The sequence below is a fragment of the Saimiri boliviensis genome, chromosome 9 (genome assembly GCF_048565385.1).
Source record: "Saimiri boliviensis isolate mSaiBol1 chromosome 9, mSaiBol1.pri, whole genome shotgun sequence".
Lineage (NCBI taxonomy): Eukaryota > Metazoa > Chordata > Mammalia > Primates > Cebidae > Saimiri > Saimiri boliviensis.
This window is the reverse complement of record NC_133457.1, coordinates 85356231-85381536: the sequence shown is the minus strand read 5'-3', so window position 1 is coordinate 85381536 and position 25306 is coordinate 85356231.

The following is a 25306-nucleotide window of genomic DNA, read 5'->3' as shown; positions in this document are numbered from 1 at the left end:
ACACATTTTTATCAACATTCCAAGGCAAAGATCATTGGATAGAGTATTTTTTCCCAATGTAATCCAGGTCTCCTTTTAGAAGATACAGGGAATTTACATGAGAAATGGAATAGGCCATGACCAAAACAAAATATAACTGAAGTTCTTTTTCGGCTTTCATGCATTTTTCTTCTAGCTTTGGCCCCCACCCCTACTACTGATCAAATTACCAGGGCTTATAAAGTGCTGGTGCTCAGCTAAGATTAGGTTAGGATAACAGAAAGTTGAGTCACTAAGGGAAGACATTAAAGTTGGCTTAGAGGCTTAATTATCTCCACCCAGACCTATATTTATGAATAAAAAGCTATCAAGGTAGGTAGATCTTTAACAGTAGCGTGGCAGGCTGTGCCAGACAAAGAATCTTAAGTCATGTAAGTCAAATCATAAGGAAGATTTCTGCCTTGATATTTCCAGAAGACCAGTCTTGATCAGAATCTCAGGTATCCAGTTTTGGAGCTTCCCACGTGGTGAAATATTTGACGACCAGCTTTGAGGGCTCATTGTTTCTCTTTAAAAACACCACAGACCTGTGGGAATTGAAGAGCTATCATTTAAGTCTTAGAGATGGGAGTTACATCCTTTCCCTGCGAGTAGCCCAATCTCTAATAAATGGCTCCATATAAACTGAATAATTTCTTCACCATACTTCTCTTCCAGCTTCCTGTCTCTAACATCTTGAAATCAGAGTATTAAAAAAAAGCCAAAGTTACCCAGTGTTTCCTGAGGAAGGAAATCTCACAATTTGTAAAAGTCAAAAAAGTACAAATATTCCCCCTATCAATAAGCACATTTGCCAGTGGTATTTAAAAATTAAAATAAAAAACAGTAATGATAGCACTGCTGCAACCTCGCTCGTGGCATGAACAAAATGCTAACAGAAGTATCTTCCTTCTGCTTATCTTCAGATTGAGGGTACAAGCTAAGGTGTATTTCAGTGCAGCCTAATGTTGAGGGAGGGAAGACAGTTCCTGTCTTTTTGTTATGTTTTTAGGCAATCCTCTCCGATAAGGCTGCTTCTAAAAATAAGTTTCAAATTAAACTTCCCATCCTATATTGCAGTTAAATAGGGTAAAATTTGCTGTTTGATGTGTTGAGAAAGCATGCAAACATTAGAAGGCAATGTGGAGGTTGCTAGAAGCAATGTGAAACCACAATTTCCTAGGCATTACAGGTAATTATTAGCAGGCAAGTTGTTGAGTTCAACCAGAAAATGCTTTAATTATATCTTGTTGTATATCAGGAACAAGCTAGGTTCGCATTCCATGTAAAAAGAGAAGAGACCACTACTCCCGTTGGTTTTCCAAATGGAAGTGAAGAAACCATGAAGATGTCCCTATATCCAGTCCATTAGCCAGGACTGGTTCAACTGGAGCATGGACAGTCAAGGAGGCTGCAGTTCTCCCAGTGAAAGGATGGTGTAACGTTTGGACAGTGTGCCTTTTTGCTAATTTTAGCAAGAATATCTTCCAGTAACAAAAAAGATATTATACATATGATAAATACATGGTTAAAATCCAGTCCTGACTCTGCCTTGGCCTTTTTTGAATGGGTCAATGTGTCAATTATTTCCTTCTAATGCCTTCTGGGTTTGGGAAGTGTTCAAACTATCTTTCCTTCCTGCTGCAATTAGATTTTCATAATGAACACATGTAAAGGCCTGCCTGATGATTCAAAGATACTCTATTTTCTCTTGGCCTCCCCTGACTTACATGTCCTAATGATACTCCTGCCCTCGTATGTCTTAAACCTTGATTCTTCATGTGTTTCCTTTTCTGGAGATGGCAGGAAGGCCCCTCATTCTGTTTCCAAACCTAGCCTGAAAGAAATTCGCCTAGGTCAAATCTCTGAGGAAGAACTATCACCCTAAGGAACATAGTCACTTTTCTTTAATCTCTTCCCAGAGTTTCCTTTCAAAAAAAAAAAAAAATCCTCTATATCTGTGGCTGCTAGGCAAAGGACTTAAATAAATGGAATTTATATACTAACATTCTTGTTCCTTTAGCCCAACATAACCTTGCCTTTTGGCCTTAAAAGGTAATATTCTATCCCTTGACTCTGGGGTAGGTATCTATTTTAATAATGACACATGCCTTCTTATCCCTTGTTCCAGCTTTTTTGTTTCTCCTTATCTATTATTGTTATTAAACATACTATTAATTCCACTTATTTATTTTGTTTCTGTCTCCCCCCACTATGTTGTAAACTCTGTGAAGGTAAGGATTTTTATCTGTTTCATTTGCAGCTGTATTATTTAGTACTTAGAACACAGGTGTGGCATATAGTATGCCCTCAATACATATTTGATGAATGATGAATTCTATAATGTTGAGCATTAGATGTAATTTCAAGTAACAAGCAATCACCCACTGTATTTACACCACCAGGTTGGGAGCTCAAATACACTAAAGGAATGTGTGACTCCCAGTGTCAGGCTAAGGAATGTACTATTCAGATAGAGACAAGAATGGAACCAACTCTTACTCCTTGCTTAAAGGAGGCCTTATTATCATTTCTCTTAGATCCTAGGGAGGAGAATCTATTCTCATGGTTGCCCCTCATTCCAAACATCTGCTTCTACCTTGGTCTTGGGACATCTTGCCATATCCCTATTCTCAACCAGAAGGAGTCAGATTTTGCATTCATCTACAGTCACCAACAGGGTGCTAATGGAAGATTAAGGAGATAATTCATGACACACATGCAATCCTAAGTTAAATTTCAGAGATAACTACGCTGAACAAATTCTTTGGCAAATTTGCCCTATTGTCAGACAATCTTCCTATTTTTCCCTGTTTTCTCTCCAGTTCCCGATCCCAACTGCAGCTTAATGATGGAACTGGAACAATCTAAGGAGTCAAGGAAAATGCATCTCAAAAATATTCATCTCAAGAACAGAAAATGGGAGGATATATGCACTGGATTCCATCACTGTGCTGGTCAAATGTTGCCCTATGGGATATTAAACTCTATTCCATTCCAGGCTTGTGCAGGCTGAGTAGATTGCCATGGCCGTGCCATGCATAAAGAAGCTCCAGGGCAGAGAGCAAGAGAGACTGATCTTGTAGCTAAAGGGAAGTTCTGCCAAGTTACACCTGTGCAAAGTATTTAGCCATGGCAGTGGCTAAAATAAAATACAGGCCAGGGAGGTAAGAGGAAAGGTATAAGAGGTATCCTTTACAAGGGGAAACTGAAATGGCACTCCCCATACCAGAAAGATTAAGCCAATAAAAAAAGAAACAATTTTTTCAACCATGATATATGTATTTACATTTACATACATACACATACATATAAATGTGTGTGTGTATGTATTTGTTTTGTACATCTTTTTTTTAAAAAAAAAGAATGCTAAACTTTCAATTCCAGTAATAGTAGAGCAGACTCATATAAATCCCCTACTGAGGATCACCGCAAAAGCTGGTTGAATTACTAAAACAAACAAAAATGTCTTGAAAGCATCAAAGATCTCAAAAGACAGGGGGAATCATAATAATAATAATAAAAACACCGGTGCAGTTTTTGGAAAAGATAAAACCCAGAGATGTAAGCATAGTTAATCAAAGTCCCTTTTGCTTCGAGCACAATTTTCTAATCCTAAGACAGGAGCCACAAATCTAAGCTGAACTTTTCATAGCTTCACAGGGATGGGGACAGAAATCAAAGCCCAGACCCTTCCAAGGCTGGGAAATCTGAAAAATGACCCCTCCTTGAGCAAAATTCATAAGCCTTCTTTCCTCAAATGAGCATAACACAGTAATAATGGCTTTCTCTAGAGTACTTTGTTTCACCTGGTGATTTAAAACACCTCAGGCCTTAAGCCTGAATTCAGGTTATCTGCCGCTGGTGAAACTCCAGGGCCCGTCTCTCCTTCCTTCCTCCCTCCTTCCTTCTCTCTCTCCTTCCTTCCTGCTTTCCTTCCATCTATGGAGAAACTGTCATATTCTAGGCCTCAAACTATTGCTGTAAATAATATCTTAAATAAATGTCCATCATTTGAAAACTACCAGGAAACAAAAGAAATGTGATTCATGGAGCAAGCAGAAATAACATACAACAGAAACCAATTAACAGGGACTCCAGTCATGATAATATCAAAAAGGGGCACAGAATAGTAATTGACAACTAATCAACAACACATAAAGTGGTGAAGGAAATTAGAAGTGTACTTGAAAACTTCAGTAGGAAGTTGAAAACTGTCAAAAAGAATTAATAGAGTTCAAGTGTTTAAAAATTTCTTATAGAAATTACTTAAAAGTGTATTTATAAATGAAGAAAACAATACAAGAGATCAATGAAAAAAGGGTTATTTTCAGAAGATAACAAAATGGACAAACCTCTAGCCAATGAAACAGAAGGAGAGAAACACAAATAAATAAAATCAGAGATAAGAAAGGAGATATTAGTGATGTTGCCTTAAAGTCTGTTTTGTCTGATATAAGAATAGCTACCCCTGCTCACTTTTGGTTTTCATTTGCATGGAATATTTTTTTTCCATCCTTTTACCTTGAGTTTATATGAATCCCTATGTCTTAGGTCAGTCTCTTTAAGATAGCAGATATTTGGAAAAGAAAGTCATTATGTAATGATAAAAGGCTCAATCCAAGAAGATATTACAATTCTAAATTTATAGGTACCTAACGCTAGAGCTCCCAGATTTATAAAACAATTACTACTAGACCAAAGAAATGAGATGATAGACACCAACACAATAAGAGTGAGGAACTTCAATATTCCACTGACAGCACCAGACAGATCATTGAGACAGACTGCCCACAAAGAAACAGTGAACTTAAACTATACACTAGAAGAAATGAACTTCTAGTTCATGTATTTACAGAACATTCTACTTAACAGCTGCAGAATTCACATTCTTCTCTTTAGCACATGGAACATTACACAAGATAGACCATAAAATAGGCCACAAAACAAGTCTCAATGAATTTAAAAAAATCAAAATTATATTAAGTATCTCCTCAGACTACAGTGTAATAAAACTAGACATCAACTCCAAAAGGAGCCCTCAAAACTATATAAATACACGGAAATTAAATAATCTGCTCTTGAGTGATTTTGGGGTTAACAAGTTAAATCAAAGTAGAAAATAAAAATTCTTTGAAAAGAATGATAGTAGTGACACAAGTTATTAAAACCTCTAGTATAGAGCAAAAGTAGTGCTGAGAGGAAAGTTTATATTGTTAAATGCCAACATCAAAAATTCTGAAAGAGCACAAATTGACAACCTAACATCACACCATAAAAAATTAGAGAAGCAGGACAAATTAAACTCAAAGCAGAAGAAAATAAATAACAAAGAACAGAGCAGAACTAAATAAAATTGAAAAAAGTACAAAAGACAAATGAAATAGCATTTTTTAAACAAGATAAACAAAATTGATAGACTATTAACGATATTAACCAAGAAAAGGAGAGATAAGATCCAAATTAGCTCAATTACAAATGAAACTGGGGACATTACAACCAATACCACAGAAATACAAAATTCCAGACTACTATGAACACCATTACATGCAAAAACTAGAAAATCTAGAGAAAATGGATAATTTCTAGAAACATAAATCCTGCTAGATTAAATAAAAAATAAACAGAAACTCTGAACAGACCAATAAAAAGCAATAAGATTGCCAGTAATTTAAAAATTGCCAAAAGAAAAAAAAATTCTGGGACCTGACAGATTCATAGGTGAATTCTATCAGATATTCAAAGAAAGAGATAATACTCCCTAAATCATTTTATAAAGCCAATGTCACCCTAATACAAACACCAAGAAAGGACATAACAACAAAAAAGAAAACTACAGACCAATATCCCTGATGAGCATAGATGCAAAAATCCTCAATAAAATTCTTTGTTGTTCTTTGCTATTTCTTTTCTTCTGCTTTGGGTTTAGTTTGTTCTGTTTCTCTAATATTTTGGTGTGACATTAGGTGCTAGCTAACCAAATCTAGTAGCACATCAAAAAGATAATACATTATGATCAAGTGGGTTTCATCCCAGGGATGCAGGGATGGTTTAACATATGCAAGTCAATAAATATGACACATCACCCAAACAGAATTAAAACCAAAAACCATATGATCATCACAATAGATGCAGAAAAAGCATTTGATAAAATCCTGATTTCTTTATAATAAAAAACCTTCCAAAAAATAGGGATAGAATAAAAGTGATATATGACAACCCCACAGTCAATATGCTACTGAATGGGGAAAAGATGAAAACATTCCCCCTGAGAACTGGAACAAGACAAGTATACACACTTTCACCACTTCTGTTTAACATAGTACTGGAAGTCATCCAAATTGGAAAACAGGAAGTCAAGCTATTGCTGTTCACTAATGATAAGATTGTATACCAAGAAAACCTTGAAAACTTATTCAAAAAACTCCTATATCTCATTTTAAAAAATTAGTAAAATCTCAGGTTACAAAATCAATGTACACAAATTCGCAGCATTGCTATACACCAACAAGGACAAAGCTAAGAATAAAATCAAGGATTCGATTTCTTTTAGAATAGCTGCAATATATATGAGTATACTTAACCAAGAAGGTAAAGATCTCTATGAGGAAAACTACAAACCACTGCTGAAAGAAATTATAAATGACAGAAACAAATAAAAACACATCTCATGCTCATAAGTAGGAAGAATTACTACTTTAAAAATTACTATTTTACTCAAAAAAATCTATAGATTCAATGTAATTTTCATCAAAATACCATCATCATTTTTCACAGAACTGGAAAAAAAATCCTAAATTTCACATGGATCCAAAAAAAAAAAAAAAATCCCTAATATCCACAGCAGTTGATATGGGCTGGCTCTGTGTCCCCACCCAAATGTCATCTAGAATTGTAATCACCACGTGTCAGGGGAGGGGCTTGGTGAGATGTGATTGGACTATAGGGGCAGTTTCTCATGCTATTCAAGTGACAGTGAATGAGTTCTCATGAGATCTGATGGCTTAAAGGTGTGACACTTCCCCCCTCACCCTCTCTCTCTCCTTCCACCATGCAAAACATGCCTTGCTTCCCCTGCACCTTCCACCATGATTGTAAGTTTTCTGAGACCTCCCCAGCCATGTGGCACTGGGAGTCAACAAAATCTTTTTTCTTTATAAATTACCTAGTCTCAGGTAGGTCTTTAGAAGTGTGAAAACAGAATAACACAACACTACTAAGCAAAAAGAACAAATCTGACGGCATCACATTACTATACTTCAAATTATACTACAAGGTTATACTTAGGACCAAAACAGCAAGCAGTACTGTATAAAAATAGGTACTTAGACCAATGGAACAGAATAGAGAACCCAGCAATGAAGCCAAATATTTACAGTGAACTAATTGTCAACAAAGCATACAAAAATATAAACTGGGGAAAGGACATCCTATTCAATAAATGGTGCTGGGACATGTAGAAGAATGAAACTGGATCCCCATCTCTCACTTTATACAAAAATCAACTCAATATGGATCACAGACTTAAATTCATGACTAAGACCCCAAAAGCAAATGCATCAAAAACAAAAATAAATAAATAAAGGAGACTCAATTAAATTAAAAAGCTTCTGCACAGCAAAAGAAATAATCAGCAGATGACCCACAGAACAGGAGAAAATATTTGCAAACTATGTAACTGACAAAAAAACTAGTACCCAGAATCTACAAGAAAGTCAAACAAATCAGAAAGAAAAAAAATGCCATCAAAAAATGGGCAAAGGACCTAAATAGACATTTCTCAAAAGATATACAAATACCAACAAACATAGGAAAAAATGCTCTACATCATTAATCATCAGAGAAATGCATATTAAAACCACAATGTGATACCACCTTATTCTTGCAAGAATGGCTATAATTAAAATTTTAAAAAGAAATAGATGTTGGTATGGATGTGGTGAATAGGGAACACGTTGACACTGCTGATGGGAATGTAAATCTGTAATACCTCTAAGGAAAACAGTATAGAGAGTCCTTACAAACTAAGAGTGATCTATTATTTGATCTATCAATTCCATTATAGGGTATCTACCCAAAAGAAGTCATTATATGAAAAAGACACATATATATGTATTTTTATAGCAGCACCATTCACAATTGCAAATATATGGAACCGACCTAAGTGCCCATTGACAAGTAAGTGCATAAAGAAAATGTGATATATATAAATCATGGAATACTACTCAGCCATAAAAAGGAATACAATAATGGCTTTTGCGGCAGCTTGGATGGAGCTGGAGGTCATTATTCTAAGTGATGTAACTCAATAATGAAAAACTGAATGCCATATGTCCTCAAAATAGTGGGAACTCAGCTATGAGGATGCAGACTTACAGACTGATATAATAGACTTAGGGGACTCAGGAAGAGGAGAATCAGAGAGTGGTGAATGAGAAAAGGCTACATATTGGGTACAGTGCACACTGCTTGAATGACAGGTGCAATAAAATCTCAAGATTCACTACTATAGAATTCATCCACGTAACCAAAAACTAATTCTATCCCAAAACCTAAGTAATTTTTTTAGAAAAGCAAAAAGGGAGACATCACAATTGATATAGAAATTCAAAGGACCATTAATGGCTACTTTGAGCCATTATATGGCTCAATATGCCAAGAAGTTTGAAAATATAGAGGAGATGGATAAATTCCTAGAGACATACAACCTACCAAGATTGAACCATGAAGAAATCAAAAACCTGAACAGATCAATAACAAGTAATGACATTGAAGCTGTAATAGTAAGTCTCTCCATAAGGAAAAGCCTGGAACTCAGTGACTTCACTGCTAAATTCTATGCTACATTTAAAGAACTAATACTAATCCTACTCAAACTATTCTGTAAAATAGAAGAGGAGGGAATCCTTCCAAACTCATTCCACAAGGCCAATATTACCCTGATATCAAAACCAAACAAAGACACATCAAAATAGCAAACTACAGGCCAATATCCACGATGAATACTCATGCAAAAATAACAAAATAACAGCAAAGCAAATTCAACAATACATTAAAAAGATCACTCATTACGACCAAGTGGGACTTATCCTAAAGATGCAAGGATAATTGAACATCTGCCTGCATGTGATATGTCATTTTAACAGAATGAAGGATAAAAACATATGATCATTTTAACTGATGCTGAAAAAGCATTTGAGAATACTCAACATCTCTTTCGATAAAAACGTTTTTAATAACTGGGTATAGACAAAGTATGCCTTAACATAATAAAAGCTACATATGACAGAACCACAGCTGATATCACACTGAATGGAGAAAGACTGAAAGACTTTCCTCTAGGATCTGGAGCATAACAGGGATATTCACTCCATGAAAAAAATATACATATTAGAACTGATTTTAAAACTTCAGAAAATGTGCAAGATATAAAATCAACATACAAAAATTAGTAGCATTTCTATAATACATACCAATAATGAACAATCTAAAAAAGAAATTTAAAAAGTGATCCCATTCCCCATAGCCACAAATAAAATTAAGTACCAAGTAATAAATTTAGCCAATAAGGTAAAAGATCTCTACAATGAAAACTGTAAAACACTGATGAAAGAAATTAAAGAGGACACAAAAATAGAAATATATCTTATGTTCATGGGTTAGAAGAATCAATATTGTTAAAACGTCCATACTACATACTACCCAAAGCAATCTATAGATTCAATGCAATCCTTAACAAGACATTAATGACCTTCTTCACAGAAATAGAAAAAATGATTTTAAATGTATACAGAATCACAGAAGGCTGAGAGCTACCAAACTTCTCTTGAGCAAGAAGAACAAAACTGGAGGAATCACATTACATGACTTCAAATTATAATACAGAGCTATAGAAACCAAAACAGCATGGCACTGGCATAAAAACAGACACATAGATCAATGGAACAGAATAGAGAACCCAGAATCAAATCCACAAACCTGCAGTGAACTTATTTTTGACAAAGGTGCTGAGAACACATATGAGGGAAAAGATAGTCCTGTCAATAAATGGTGCTAGGAAAACTGGATACCCATATGTAGAAGAATGAAACTTAACCCCATCCCTTGTCATATATAAAATTCAAATCAAAATAGATTAAAGACTGAAATCTAAGATTGCAAATTATAAAACTACTCAAAGAAAACATTGGGAAAACACCCCAGGTCATTGCTCTGGAATTTTTGAACAATACCCTACAAGCCCAGGCAACTGAAGCAAAGGACAAATGAAATTACACCAAGTTCCACATAGCAAAGGAAACAATCAACAAAGTGAAAAGACAACCCACAGAATGGGAGAGAATATTTGCAAACTATCCATCTGACACGGGATTAACAACCAGAATATATAAGGAGCTCAAACAACTTTACAGAAAAAAAATCTAATACTCTGATTTAAAAATGGGCAAAAGATTTGAATAGACATTTCTCAAAAGAAGACACACAAATGGCTAATAAGTACACTAGAAGGTGCTCATAATCATTGATCATCAGAGAAATGCAAATAAAAAATACAATGAGATGTCACCTCACCCCAGTTAAAATGGCTTTTATCCAAAAGAGAAGCAATACTAAACATGGGTGAAGATGTGGAGAAAAGGGAATCTTCATGCCCTGTTGGTGGGAATGTAAATTAGTAAAACTACTCTGTAGAACAATTTGGAGTTTCTTAAAAAAAACAAACAAACAACAAAAAAAAAAAACACTAAAAATAGACCTACCATATCATCCAGCAATCCCATTGCTGGGTATATACACAAAAGAAAGGAAATCAGTACATTGAAGAGATATGTGCACTTCCATGTTTGTTGCAGCACTGTTCACAATAGCCAAATTTTCAATATTGAAGGGAAAACTCTCCCAAAACTGAGTCTGTCATGTCAGATCTAGAAAACTGCATGGTGATTTTCAGTTGCTTATCTGTATGTGGTCATATTTGAATTGGGAAAAGTTCAAGCCAGGCTCACTGAAGTGGAGCATAGCAGCCCCTTCATGGCTATTGCACTTGGTAGGTGTGGGGTTGCCTGATGACCAGGAAAGATCAGTCTGACGGGCCCTGTGCCTTTGTCCCGCTTGCAGCGGGATTTGCTTCTACCTTGCAGACATCAGCATTTATAACCATTCCCTGCTCAACCCATACTCAGGATGTGTGGCTTCTGTGACATTTTAGAAACTGTTTTTCTGAATTGCTGTCCTAGATCTAAGATATTTGTACACAATCTGTTTGGCAAGCTAACTACTGCTACTGTTATTTTCACACTTGGATGACTCAGGAGAACAGATGATGTACATTAATGTTATGAGCTCTGGACTAGTATTTCCTTAAACTTCATTTTAATCTGCATTAGCTCATTTTTTTGCTTCCGAAACATTTGTTCTCCTGAGAAGCAGTTCTTGCCCACAGCCTTAATAATGTGTAGATTAGGTTTTGTGAGATCTCCTCCTTTCTTCTCTGTCAGTACCTTTGCTCTCTCTAAGTGACTGCTACCCCTTTTACTGTAAAATAATTTTGATTTTTCCTAATTTTGAATTTTTAATAAAGGAAAAAGTACAAATGACATAGAAGTGTGACAAAGAACAATTGACTCCAGATGTTTGTGTAAATACTGACTTTAAATTTTAACTAAAACACATAAACCAAATATTCTTTACACTATCTAGGTAGCACAGATAATGGAAAATTATATTCATATCAGCCATTAGATGTCGGAAAAAAGAAAGCAAATATACTATTACTCTAGGGTTGCCAGGTAAGATTCATTTAATATTTGAGACACAGTTATATTTAAAAATGTATTTATTGAATATGTGAAATTCAGATTTAACCTTGTCTCCAGTATCTTTGTTTGCTAAATCTGGTAACCTTATATTGCTAGGATGTACTACATTTGATATTAAAACCATTCTCAAGGTTTGCTTTGTTATCACTCACAACAAAATGTCAAGGGCTTTTTACTTTCTTTTTTCTTTTTTTTTTTTTTTGCATATTTCCACATATGCAAAAATGTCTAACGCCTGTGTTGTTCCTTCCTGGATTCCTTAAATTTCTCCATCACCTAAGACCAGTAACCTCAAATGTTGGAGACCTTTTAAATCAGTTATTTTCCAACGAAAAATATATAATATTCAAATTGCCATTCAAGTGCTTCCTATAGCTCTGTACTGAAACTTGATGGTTTTCAGCTCTAGGTTTTTAGAAGTGAAAAGCATGATTTTGCTAAATGCAGAAAAGAGTTGCTGAGGACACTTGGAATTCTAGAACTGCAGAAATGTAATATCTTCCTTAACTAGTATGCCAGAGCAGCTACAGGACTGGCAGGAGGGGCAGGATCTCAGAAAGATGTCAGATGAGCTTTGCTGGGTTCTTGGCAATGGCAACAATTAATCAAGGAAACTTTGGCAATTTGTTTATCTCTGTCATATATTTCGTCATTCATTAAAACTCAGAGATAAATAGAGGGATACATGTTGGTAGCTGCTCTCAATAAGGCAACAAATGAAAAGTAGTGTTGTGGGATAAGATTTTGGGGTATTATCCAATATGTTGTTTGTTCCCAGTCAAGTTAACTATCTTGGCTGTGACAGCTGAGGCAGCCATTGTCTTTGGAAAAAGGAAGATCTCCAGCAGAAACAAAAACAGTATTGCCTCCATTGCTGAGGTCTGAGTTTCAAAATAGATAACAGTATGCTGTGTTAATAAATGGTTAGCTAAGAAGCAACTCTTTAAAAAGAAAAAAGGCCATGATTTGTAGCACTTAGGATTTCCGTGTTGTAAATTCCCAACATGTCTGATTTCAGTCCACCAATGTGACAGCAGTGCACTCAAAGTTGACAAGACATGCACACAGGCCATTGGGCTTGGAGAGTGTTATTTTGGAACTCCCGGAGTTGGATTTTACTTTTTAGCCTTGGAAGAAGAAAGATTCAGGATATAATGTGATACAGTTTCCTGCTACCTAGCAAGCGTGTACAAATTTTTCTTAGGCTGAAAGGCGAATTGTGAAGTGATTCAGAGGGGATCAAACTAGTAAGTGGCCCAGCCCATATGCCCTTATGGTCTAGGTGTGGTAAGATAATGGAAACCTAGGTAGGCAGAAAACTCCAAAAGTCTTATTGTGCTTTCTCCTTGAAATTCCTTAGAATAACTGTGTGCCACTCTTAGGCAGAGAAAGGGCCTAAGGTAAGACTTCTGACTCTCCAAGACCTTCTCATAGCATGGAGAAGATCTATAACAACTTTAAGGCTCATAGCTAAATATGCAATATTGACTGGCATGTGGATAAAACTCTGGGAGGCCTCGAGACCTCTCTTTTGGGATCTCTTTCTAAGGATCTTGCTAATTTTCTCAGTTCTCCCCTCTGTGTCATGGGAGCTAGAGGCCTGAAAACAGCACTTCCTAGCCTGCTGTGCCTGCAGAGTTCCTCCTTGTATTCCACCAATGAGAAGTGCTTGGTGAGGTTTGATAGGTGGAACAGAAGAATAATTCATTATGGTCCTGTACCTTTGGGCAGAGTATAGTCCTCAGCAGAGAGCAGACATGAGACAGTCCCTTAAGAATCACCCATCTCAGTGCTGCAGTTGAATCCCATCTAAGGCCAGATTCTACTTTCATACCTTCTGATAGATACCCTTGTCCCGCCACTGTCTATATACTTCCAGTGATCAGAAAGTCAATAGACCAGAGACAGCCTCTTCTACACTGGTAAAATCTGGTTCTTTTTGAAAGAAAATGAAACTTTTGAAAATATTTAACTATTCTATGTCTTTAAAAGTCACTTTATGCCCACATACTCTGTGCTCTCCTTGAATTTAGTTCTGGGTAAGTTGGAAAGGTCTATTGTGATTGATTCACTGTCATTGAGTTATAGCATAAGTTATTATCAAGGTTTAAAAGGAGTCATCCTTAGGTTTAGAATTGAAGCAGCATTGCTGTCCGGGGTAAATACCTGAGTTTTGTCATCTCATGCCAGGAAAATCAAGGACGCAGACACACAAAAAGTGAGTTCAAGAGAAGAGGCTTAACAGGCAAAAGAAAGAGAAAGGAGAATAACTTCCTCTTCTGCAGAGTGAGAGGGATGGCCAGCGGGGGTCTTCTGGTTCTGTGGCAAAATGCCCGGGGTTATATAGATGATTTTGAAGAGGCAGTGTCTGATTTACATAGGACCCAAAGAGTGGTTGGACCAGGTATGCCATTTACAAGGGGTGCAAAGCTGCCCCCCCCCCCCACTCTATTATGCAGGCGGGGTCTCTACCTGGCTGTCACCATGTTGTCTGTTCCTTACTATACACATGGTTGGCAAGGAAAAGGAAAGACGGAGCCGAGATGTTGAACATGCCTTGTCCCCAGGTAGCCTTTTCCATTTGACACAGCTGCTGGCATTCGCCCGTGCAACCTTCCATCTTACTTATCTATGTCTGCAGCTCAATCATACAGGTTGCTTTTTGTTATAAAAGAAATGACTTTGGGGGCTGCTTTTTATTAAAAGGAAAATCCTACCAAGGATTGTTACCCTCACTATCTGCCTAAATAATTTCCTTTTAACTCCTACATCAGAATCACCCTCCAATCTTTTAGTCTAATACCAACATTTACTCCTTCTTTCCTATATTTAGTTATGCAGTGCTGATTAAGGCATTGTGCTTATACTGGGGAACCAGTAGTCTCAGGCTTTCAAGCAACTTACAATCTAACAAGGAGACATACAGGTCAACCAGGACCTAAAATACAGAAAATTAAGTGTTACTAAAAAGCTAACACAGGAGAACTGGTAACACACAGAAAAGGCTCTCAACTTAGTCTAAATGGAACATAGCTTCCTTCTGTGGTTTTCCAAAAGAAGTATGAGATATGAGAGAAGTAAGGAGAAGTTGAATGTAGGGTGGGATGATGGAGCTCTCATAGTCGAAGGCACTTCTTAGGAAAGAGTATGAACCAAAAAGAGTGTAAAATGTTGAGTAAAGAACAATGTACCCAGCATGGAAAGCCCCTCAGCATTGGAAGAGGCCAGAGGAGCCACTCCACCAGTTCATACATAACTCACCACCCAAGGCCCAGTTGACCGACCAAGGAAAACAAGCAAGCAGAATATAGAAGATGGGCATTGGCCTTCACAGTCATTAGAGGAGAAGTGAAATTTGTTGAAGAGCTGAAAAACTACAAGTGAATAGAAAAAAAGCATACAGACTACCAGTAAGTATAGATTGTGGGTAGACACAGAGTAAGGTGAAGTAACAGAAAACAATTCCAGGTAATCTGAGAGTAAAATTTTTTCTCAGGGTCTCCCAGGTGCTAAAAGATGTCAAATTCTTAGCGGTACAGATATTTTATGTTGATTAATTATAAATTAATTGAGTACAAAAAATACATTTTTTAAATCATATCTTATAATATTTTAAATCAGTGACCCAACCATAAAGGATACCATTGTTCTTCAGCTTTTTTTGACTACCAGGAAACTCAAATATGGACAATTCATTAGGAAAGAAAAGTAAAAGAAAGAAAATGTGTATACATACACACACACACACACACACACACACACACACACACACACACACACATATATATATATATATATATATATATATATATATATATATATATATATAAGTTCCTATTAAGTCATTTGTTTATATGCTTGGTTAGCTAGAGCTCTCTTTATAGAGCCCAGGTCCAGCAAGAAAGGTGCCAAGTTTCCAATGTTAGGGGAGGAGAACTATAATTCCTGGATAATAATCCACCTGATTAGTTCAAGAAGATTACTAGAATTCTAAGAACTAAAGAAATGTGGGCTTTCTGACCATAAAATTATTTTCAACACCAGCCTAATACGTACATTCTATAAAGGGCATTCCTCCATGGCTCGACAAACTGACTAAGCAAGGGAAGGATGTAGTATGAGATACTTTCATCTATGTTAACATAGAATGTGTGTATCACATGCATTTGGCTTGCTCACAAACTAAAACATATATATATATATATATATATATATATATATATATATATATATACATATATACACACACACACACAAATGTCTGTGGTGTTCACATTGTAAAGAGACATACAAAAAAGGGAATTTTTCATGGCAAATTCAAAATTATGACTATATGACACACTGTATAACAAGAAGCTCAAGTGCTTTAAGTATAAAAACATCACCCTGATGCCATTTGTTCCAAAGACATTTGGAGAAAGTTTGCTGTAGCAGACAGGATAACCACAAGGGGCACACTGGAGAGGCAGAAGAGTATCCCCTCTACATTGCTGAGCACACAGCCTGGTAGATGGGAAGAGCAATGAAGGACTCTGAAAAGCACAAGGTGATTTTGGTGGATTAGGCTTATATGCCCAAAGTGCAAATAAATATGAGAGTTTTCCATTTTCTCGGGAGATTCTGCTATATGCAGTACCAAACAAGTGAGATCCTCTATATAGGCTGATCTGAAGACCTTTCTTTCCAAGAACACCTCCTTCAACTTTCTTCCAGGGACCCCAGGCTCCCTTCCCAGGTCACTCCTTTATATTAACACATTTTCCCATGAAGCTCCCTCTTTAACATGCTGACAGGTCTTGCGAACATTATTTTTTTTTCTACAGGAAAAAAATATATAGGATATCTGATTTATGTTCCATTTTTAAAGTAACTTTCTCTTGAGAGTTAGAAGTTCATTCAAAGCATCAGCTTTGAATATAAGATTCTCTCATATATTTTGGACCAGTATCTGACAGTACTTGATGGATTCATGGCATTCTTTGGCCAGAAGCTCTCCAGTGGAGTACCTGTGTGGGACTTTTCTTGGTGCTGTCCAATTCAGAAGTGAGGCCAGATGAAGTAGAGTAAGGTCTGCAGGCTGGAGTTTCATCAAGAGAAATCTTGGCTGTGAATCAGTACAGGAGCATAAGGTGGGGGCAGTGAGGGATAGCAGTAGGGATGGCAACAGAAACAAAAAGAGAAGAAAGGGTAGCTTCTAGGAATTGCTCAAAGAGCACAAGAGCGCAGAAGTTAATAAAAGGAAACTACTGGTGGTGACAGAGGCCAAAAGTGTTGGAGGCTCTTGTTAATGAAAAGCTACCTTGAGAATTGAATATAAGCCCTACACTTTGCATTTTTTAAAAATGAAAACAGCCATTTTATATTTCAAGAGTGTTCTCCCTTAAGAAAATGAATGGTATACTAGCTATTTCTATTGTGGTCTATGAGCCACAGATTCCTAACTGTGTAAAAACAACACTTGGCTGAACAGTGACTACAAGAAGAAAAAAATCTATCACTTTCACAGCACAATGAAAAGAAGAAAAAAAAAGGAAAATTTCCTTTGCCATGGAATGTCTTGCTGGATAGAATTATTCCTGCATCCTGTTCTTCTAGCTGTCCCGACTAGTTAGGGTATAGAACAGGGACCACCTCTCTTTGGTATAATGTCGCATTGGATTAATCTAACTTGGAGTCATGGATCATGGGAGCCTAGAATCTTTAATCCTGATCAGTCTGCAAACTCCCAAAACCAGTAGTTTTTCTTCTCTTATTTCTGGTAATATACAGACTATTTTAAGGTGCTATGCCCACATTTTTCTAATATGCTTGACTTTTACAGAGAAAGCAAAAGGAGTTCCCTCCTCAAATATAATCTTAAAGCTGCTAATTCATTAGCCATCCAGATGCTGGTAAAAGGAATGTCCACTCATCGTTTTTAAATCTGTAGGCCATACTGAAAACAGTGGCCATCATAAGAAAATATGTCATGAAGATAATTAGTGAAATGTTATGTGAAAGTAGCAATTTTATGAAATTATTTAAAGTAGCTTCAAAATCTTTATTTTCCTCGAATCACATAGAGTTTTTCTAATTTTATATTTAAACACTCATATACAATTTCTAAAGAAAAATGATTAAAAGCCCCTGCTAACAGAACCCAACAGATATTTCTTAAATCTTAATATCTTGACTGGGAGAATATGTTTAAATCCCAAAGAATGGAAAATAGCATGCCTCGGTCTGAGGAATGCTAGTGTTCTTTCCATGGCAGACTCATTTGGGTCAAGTGAGTGTAATTACTTGTATGGAGCCAGCCTTCGTTCAAAGGCTTGATACTTCTCCATTGCCTCTTGGAATTGCTGAAAACTACAATGATTCACTTGGGTACAATTACAAGCATTGCTTTTCAAAAAGTCTTATGTAAATACTGCTTGGAAAAAAGAAGGAAGCTGAAAGGTTAAATCAGTAATCGGACAAACTTTCAGAGTTTTTTTCATCATTTGTAAATTGATTATGGAATTGTAGGTAAAAATTCATGTGCTTCTGTCACTATTGTCCATAGCAAAAACCACACAAAAATGTAATGATCCAAGTGAAATACTTGCACATGTAACACACACACACAACCACATTTTTGCAAGAAAAAGGAAAGTGAGGCACATATGATTGTTCCCTTGGCTAGATCTGATCCCATGTAGAAACATAGATGTTTTGCCATGTGCAGATTTTTGGGGAGGATGTTGGAGGGACTCCCTTTGCTCCCCACAGCAAGGTGACATCCCGATTTTGTTATTTCCATGTGCCCTGGTGAGAATCATTCTGACTCATGAAAAACTACTCTTGGAAAACTATCAGGGCCACACAAGTCAGGTTCTGGGGCCGGCAGTCAATTGTTGTCTAGGAAAGAGCCAGGTTTTGAGGAAAAGAAAAATTTGTTCTGGATGTTCCTACTTTTCTCTGTGGCCAGAATCTATTGTTGGAGGAAAAATCAGGCAGATATTCAGCCTATTCTCCGAAGTTCTTAAAACAAATCTCCACCCCTTTCTCCTTCATTCTAATATGCTGTGTGGCAAGGCATAATTCCACTGGTGCCATTTAAACATAAAAGCAAAGCCACAAACATTTGCTGCCTCAATTTGAATTCCAGATCACAAAAGAAATTCTCAGGTTGCCTTCAGATCTGTGCTGTATGTGAACGTTGTGCTATTCTATTGCTGGTTATGGCCAGGCCTTCGAACTTTCTTTTCCATGGCTGAGATGTCTCCTCCTCTTCCCACCTCCTTTTCTCGAGTCAGGGTTCCTGGTTAGGTGCAGTTAGAAGCTCAGCTGAGCTAGAATTATTCCACTGGACTCTAAGAGTAAACTGGAGGGATTCTCTAGAGAAGTGGTTCTCAAACTTTAGTGTATATCAGAACCACCTGGAGGGCTTATTAAAACACACATTCTTGGGCCTCACTACTAGAGATTCTTGTTGACTGGAGGCAGGTGTGGGGAGGTGGGGAGCCAGGAATTTGCATTTTTTAAAAGTTCCTAGGTGCTTCTGCTGCTGCTGCTCAGAAGGCAACACTCTGAGTAGCATTTGTCTAGTGTTACTCAGACACAAATCTAGGCAATAGAACTCACTGGTTCATGTATTCATTCATCTAACAGTAGTGACATGTCCCAAGCCCTCTGCTAGGCTCTGTGACAGACACCTGAATAAAGCCCAGAGTGGTAGGGCAGGTGCATAAGTTTAATACCATGCTCTGGGAAGTATACATAGAAATATGTACAGAAAAGAGTTGGGTGCAAAAGTGGAGAGACTCAATTCTCTCTGGCTGTGTGAGTGGAGTCAGGAGCTAGCATGAAAAGTTTGAAGAGAAGACCGATGCTAGGCTTCATCTTGAAAGGGAAGTCCAGAGCCACTGCTGGGCAGCACCATAAAGAGTGGCCTGAGATTGTAGTAGAGAATATTAAATGGAGATCTGTATGGGCACACAGCCTCGGAAACAGGGATAGAGAAATGGAAACCAGATATAAGACTTGAATAGTCTTTGATAGTCAAGGCTTGGTTAAAATATATCCTTAAAAAGCAAGAGAAGAGAAGATAGAAATAAGCCAATAGTGCTAATAGAATTCAGAACAGATTGAATAAGGAGAGTGAAGGAAGGGAGATGACCAATGAAGAAGATCAGGATTAGTGGGGGAAGAAAATGAGTTTGTTTCTGAACACATCAAATTTAGGTGCATATGGAGCATGGAGTTAGACCTCTCTCTGGCCTAATCACATCTTTCTAGATGGACATACAAGGTCTGGAGCCCAGAAGAGAGACTTGGGCTGGAATTACTCATCTTTGACCTATGAGCAGTTGAATTCTCAGAAGTGAATGAAGCTCCCCATTTGTTTATCAATTCATTAAATGTGTGGATATGTCATACATTTATCTTAGTATATGTCAGGCACATGTGATGAGTATATTAGTTTTCTCTGGTGACAAATTATGACAAATTTAGTGGCTTAAAGCAACACAGATTGAGCATCTGCCCATTGTCTAAGTCAGAAATCCAGGTCGGCTGGGCTGGTTTATCTCCTGTAGAGTTAACAAGGCTGACGTCAAAGTGTTCGCAGGACTGCATTCCTTTTTAGAGTTTCTAGGATGTGTCTGTTTCTAAGCTCATTTAGGTTGTGGGCAGAATTCAGTTCCTTGAGGTCGTAGGACTGAAGGTCCCATTTCCTTGGCTGTCAGCCAAGCTGTATTTTCCACCTAGAGGCTACCTGTACTCTTTCTCACTCCTTCCTGAAGATTCCCTTCAGCAAGCCTGGATCTTCAGGAAGGAAGATTTCCTGTGGTTTGGGTCCTCTCATGCTTCAAGTCTCTCTGACTTCCTTTCTGCTATACCTCTCTGCCACCTCCTTCTCTGAGACACCACTCCGCGAACTTTCCCTGCTTTTAAAGAGTCATATGATTAGATTCACCCCACTTAGGTAATTCAGGATAACCTCTCCATTTTAGGCCCATAATTTTAATCAAATCTAGAGTCTCTTTTGCTACATAAGGTAACATATTCAAAGATCCATCAATTAAGGCACAGGCATCTTTGAAGGCCATTGTCCCTATCACAATGAACTGGAAATTCTGCATGTAACAATACAGACACAAGTCGTATCTTCATTTTCATTTCATTTTATTTTGTTTCTATTTTTTTAACTTTCATTTTACATTCAGGGCTACATGTGTTGGTTTGTTACATGAATAAATTGCATATTGCTAAGGTTTAGCGTATGAATGATCCCTCACCCAGGCACCCAGTAGGTAGTTGTTCAACCCTTGTCCTCCTCCCAGCCTCTTCCTCTAGTGATCCCGAGGGCCCAGTGTTTATTGTTCCCATAAAATTCACAGAGTAGGAAGACGTTTAGATAGATACAAAATGATAACCTAAAGAATTATGTAATTATTAAATATGTTGAAATCTCTAAGGATTGCACCAGACGATAAAAGGTACAGTGAAGAAAAATGGCAGCTGATCTGATCTATAGAGAGAAGGAATGCTTTCCCAAGAACATGAAAATTGAGTTGAGCTCTGAATGATGGGTCGGTACTACATCCATGAAGAGGATTGAGAGAAGAGCATTTCAGAAAGAAGAAACAGCAAGTTCGAATGCCTTAAGGCAAATGTCGTGCAAAGAATTGAAAGAAGGCTAGATAGCTGGAGCAGAGGGAATTAGGGATGTGGGACAAGAGAGAAGGGCTGACCATGTAGGACAACATGGGGACACGGAAAAGTTTTCGGCAAGGAAATGCCATGTTCAGATGTCAATTTTTAGATGACTATTTTGAGTGCAGTGTGGATAAGGTATTGTAGGTGCCAAAAGAGCCACAGTGTTAGGAGTGCAGTTCTGCGTTCTCAGAATGAAGTGATAAAAGCTTTAGGCTAAGCATCTACAGTGAAAAGGGAGGAATTCAAATGAGTAAAATGTGAGGTGAGAACAGTATTACTAGCTCACAATTTCCAAACACAGAAAGATCAGGGATGGCAGTAAATGAAGTAAGGGGCACAAGGGCCCAGAGCCTTCTCACTGTCTCTCTGTGCAGTGGGTTCCTTGCCTCTAAATGCAGTAGACCAGTCCAGAGTGACGACTGGGGCAAGAGTGGAGAGGATGTCCTGCAAGTAATCCGAGAGTCCCATCTTTACAGCCAGAGAAGAAAAAATACTTTAAATTTTAACTTCATCTAGCGATAAGCAAGTGATCAAGTTTGGCGAATTCTCTGATTAGTCAAACTTGGATCACTTGTTTATTCCTAGAAAAACATTAGGTTAGAGGTAAGGTCCTAATTTGGGAGGTCTGGATATTTTTTAAGGATATTTTTCAGAAATAAAAATGTTCTGAGAAAAAAGAATAATAAGTGCTTAGAACAAAAAGGAAAGGCATAGGTAAGATATGGTACATTATAGATAGGGGGCTGTCCAAAATACTTTTTATGGCTTGATCATCTAAATCAGTGATGACCAAATTATGATTTTTTTTTTTTTAAACGGAGTCTCGCTGTGTTGTCTAGGCTGGAGTGCAATGGCATGATCTCGGCTCACTGCAACCTCTGCCTCATGGGTTTAAGCAATTCTCCTGCCCATCCTCCCAAGTAACTGGGATTACAGGCATACAACACCACGCCCAGCTAATTTTTTTGTGTGTTTTAGTAGAGACAGGGCTTCACCGTGTTGCCCAGGCTGGTCCCAAACTCCTGAGCTCAGGCAATCCACTAGCCTCAGCCTCCCAAAGTGCTGGGATTACAGGTGTGAGCCACTGCACCCGACCCAAATTATGCTTGTTTTCTGTTTTCATAAATAAAGTTTTACTGGAACTAAACCATGCACATTTGTTTATGAAATGTCTATGACTGCTTTCACACTGTGATAGAAGAGATAAGGGCTGGGAACAATGGCTCATGCCTGTAATCCTAGCACTTTGGGAGGTCAAGGTAGGTAGATTACCTGAGGTTAAGAGTTCGAGACCAGCCTGGGCAACTTGGCTACACGCTATCTCTACTAAAAATATAAAAAATTAGCTGGGCATGATGTCACACACCTGTACTCCCAGCTACTTGGGAGGCTGAGGTATGAGAGCCACTTGAACTCAGGAGGTGGAGGTTGCAGTGAGCCAACATCATGCCACTGAGTGATAGAAGAGGTGAGTGGTCACAATAGAGATCACATATTCCACAAAGCCTGAAATATTTACATTTACAGAAAAATTTGCCTCATTTACAGAAAAATTTGCCAGTTCCTGATCTAGATGAATAGTTGTGTCTTTCAAGAGAAGGATCAAGTTTGAACAGAAAAGCATACATTTGGTTTTGGACATGTTGAGTTCAAGTGCTTTTGATATATCCAAGTTGGAGCAGTAATTACATGGTTGAATATGTGAAGGTCAATTTATTTAAAAAAAAAACAGCTTAACAAGGACTTTAACAATTTCTCATACTCCTCAGAAACAACTGATTATTTTGTAGTCACAGTTACAATCACCATTATAACTAGTTTTAAACTCACCTAGACAATTCATGATAACTTGCTCAGAGCAAGTGTTTGAAAGCCAACCAATGAGTAATAGTGTTTCTTTTTGGAAAGACAACCAATTGGCAAGAGATTGACTCCAGTGAATATACTGGAAAGTCAACCAACTCACAACAGCCTTCCCCAAGAAATCATGCTTCTGTAGCTGACATCAAGTCATTCTCTGAACTACTTATTTTCTAAAATTTCCATGTAAAATCAATAGTCTGCTGTGTTTGGAAAAACTGTCTAAAAGTCGTAACTCTCCTTTACTTAAGTAAGTAATAAATTTAACTTTGTGTTTCAGTTAATAAGGGTGGTTTCTTCCTTAACTTCAGCCTGAGATTTTTTTTTTAAGCACCTTAAGTGCATAGGCAGTTACAGCCATGGGAGAAATAAGTACTAAGGGAAAGCAAACTGAGAAGTCAAGTGGGGCTAAAGTGTAGTCATACGAATGCTAACATTTAATGACTATGTAGAGAAGGGTAAGTATACAAAGGAAAGAGTGAAGGAGGAGCCACAGAGATAGAAAGAAAAGTAAGAATATATGCTGTCATAGAAACTGAGGCTGGAAACAGTTTTAAGAGTTAAGGAACAGTCATTTACAAAGTAAAATGTCACTGAGGACTTACTTGGGATAGAAACTGAAATATGTCTACTGCATTTGGTGAACAGGCAGATTTGTGACTTTTGTGAGATCTGTTTGTGTGCTCCAGTGAGAATGAAACTAAGATCAAAGTTGAGATGTGAGTGGACATGAGAAAATGGGAACAAAATGTGTAAACAGTTATGTTGCAGATAGAAAAACAGATGGCTTAGTGTCAATTTGATCTTTCTAAGATAAAAAAGGATGGAAGAGGTTAAGTAAAAAAAGAGATTGATAATATGAGAGAAAAGATATAATCAAAAGCATGGTGCATACATAGGCAGTGAGTGGAAGAGAACAGTGTGGGCTGTGAAAGAGTTTGGTTCTGATAAAAGTATATGTGCCTATAAAACAAAACACAAAAAAATATGGAGAAAGAATGAGTAGAAATGCAGAATGGATTATAGGTTAGGTAGCATAACATTGGAGAAGGACAAATTTTATTGTTTCTTTCATTTCTTTGGAGGAAGAAAGCAAAATTATCTCTTGAGGGTGAAAAACCAAATGAATGAAGTTGGTTGAAGTCTGAGAAAACTTGGGACATTTAGAGAGAGAAGAGAGGGAGAGTCAAGAATATAGATTGGTCGGCAACAGAAGAAGAACCAGAAAGCTAGCTGAAAATAATTAAAGAAAAAGGAAAGAGGAAAATTAAAAGAGTGGTATAATAAAAGCAAGGGACATTGTATAAAAATATTAGATGCTAGTTGCAGAGGGCAAAGAAGATAAAAACTGAATATAGTTTATTTGACTTAAGAAATAGAAAATAGTTGGATTTTCCATAGAGTGAAACCATAAATCTACTTATAATGGGTTAAAAGTTGAATTAGAAGGTTTCAAATTAAACATAGTCATTTGAACACAACATATTTGTTTCTGCCCCTTTGATATGTGACAGTAAATAATTTAATACCTACATTATACTTAATATAATGAGAGCAAAGAAGTTAAAAATGATGTACTATAAAAGCAAGTAATAGAAAAGACATAAGAGATGACAGTTGCTGAGAAATTTTAAGAAGATGGAAAGCAATGAAGGAGTAAGCAGAGATGAGCACAGTAAATAGCAACTGCCTATAAGTGCCCAAGAGAAAACACCATTTCAATGCAGAACCACAAAAATATTCAGAATTTGGAATCAACAAGTCAAGATCTAGGCAAAAACTCTGTATATGAAACAGGTGGATGAAGCAAGTCATTATTCTAAGTGATGAAGTCTCCAAACCCTTTTGACCACTTGGTTCCTAGAATAATAGGGCCTAGACATTTATACACATTGAAGAATGAGAGATTTTCCTCAATAAAATGTTAG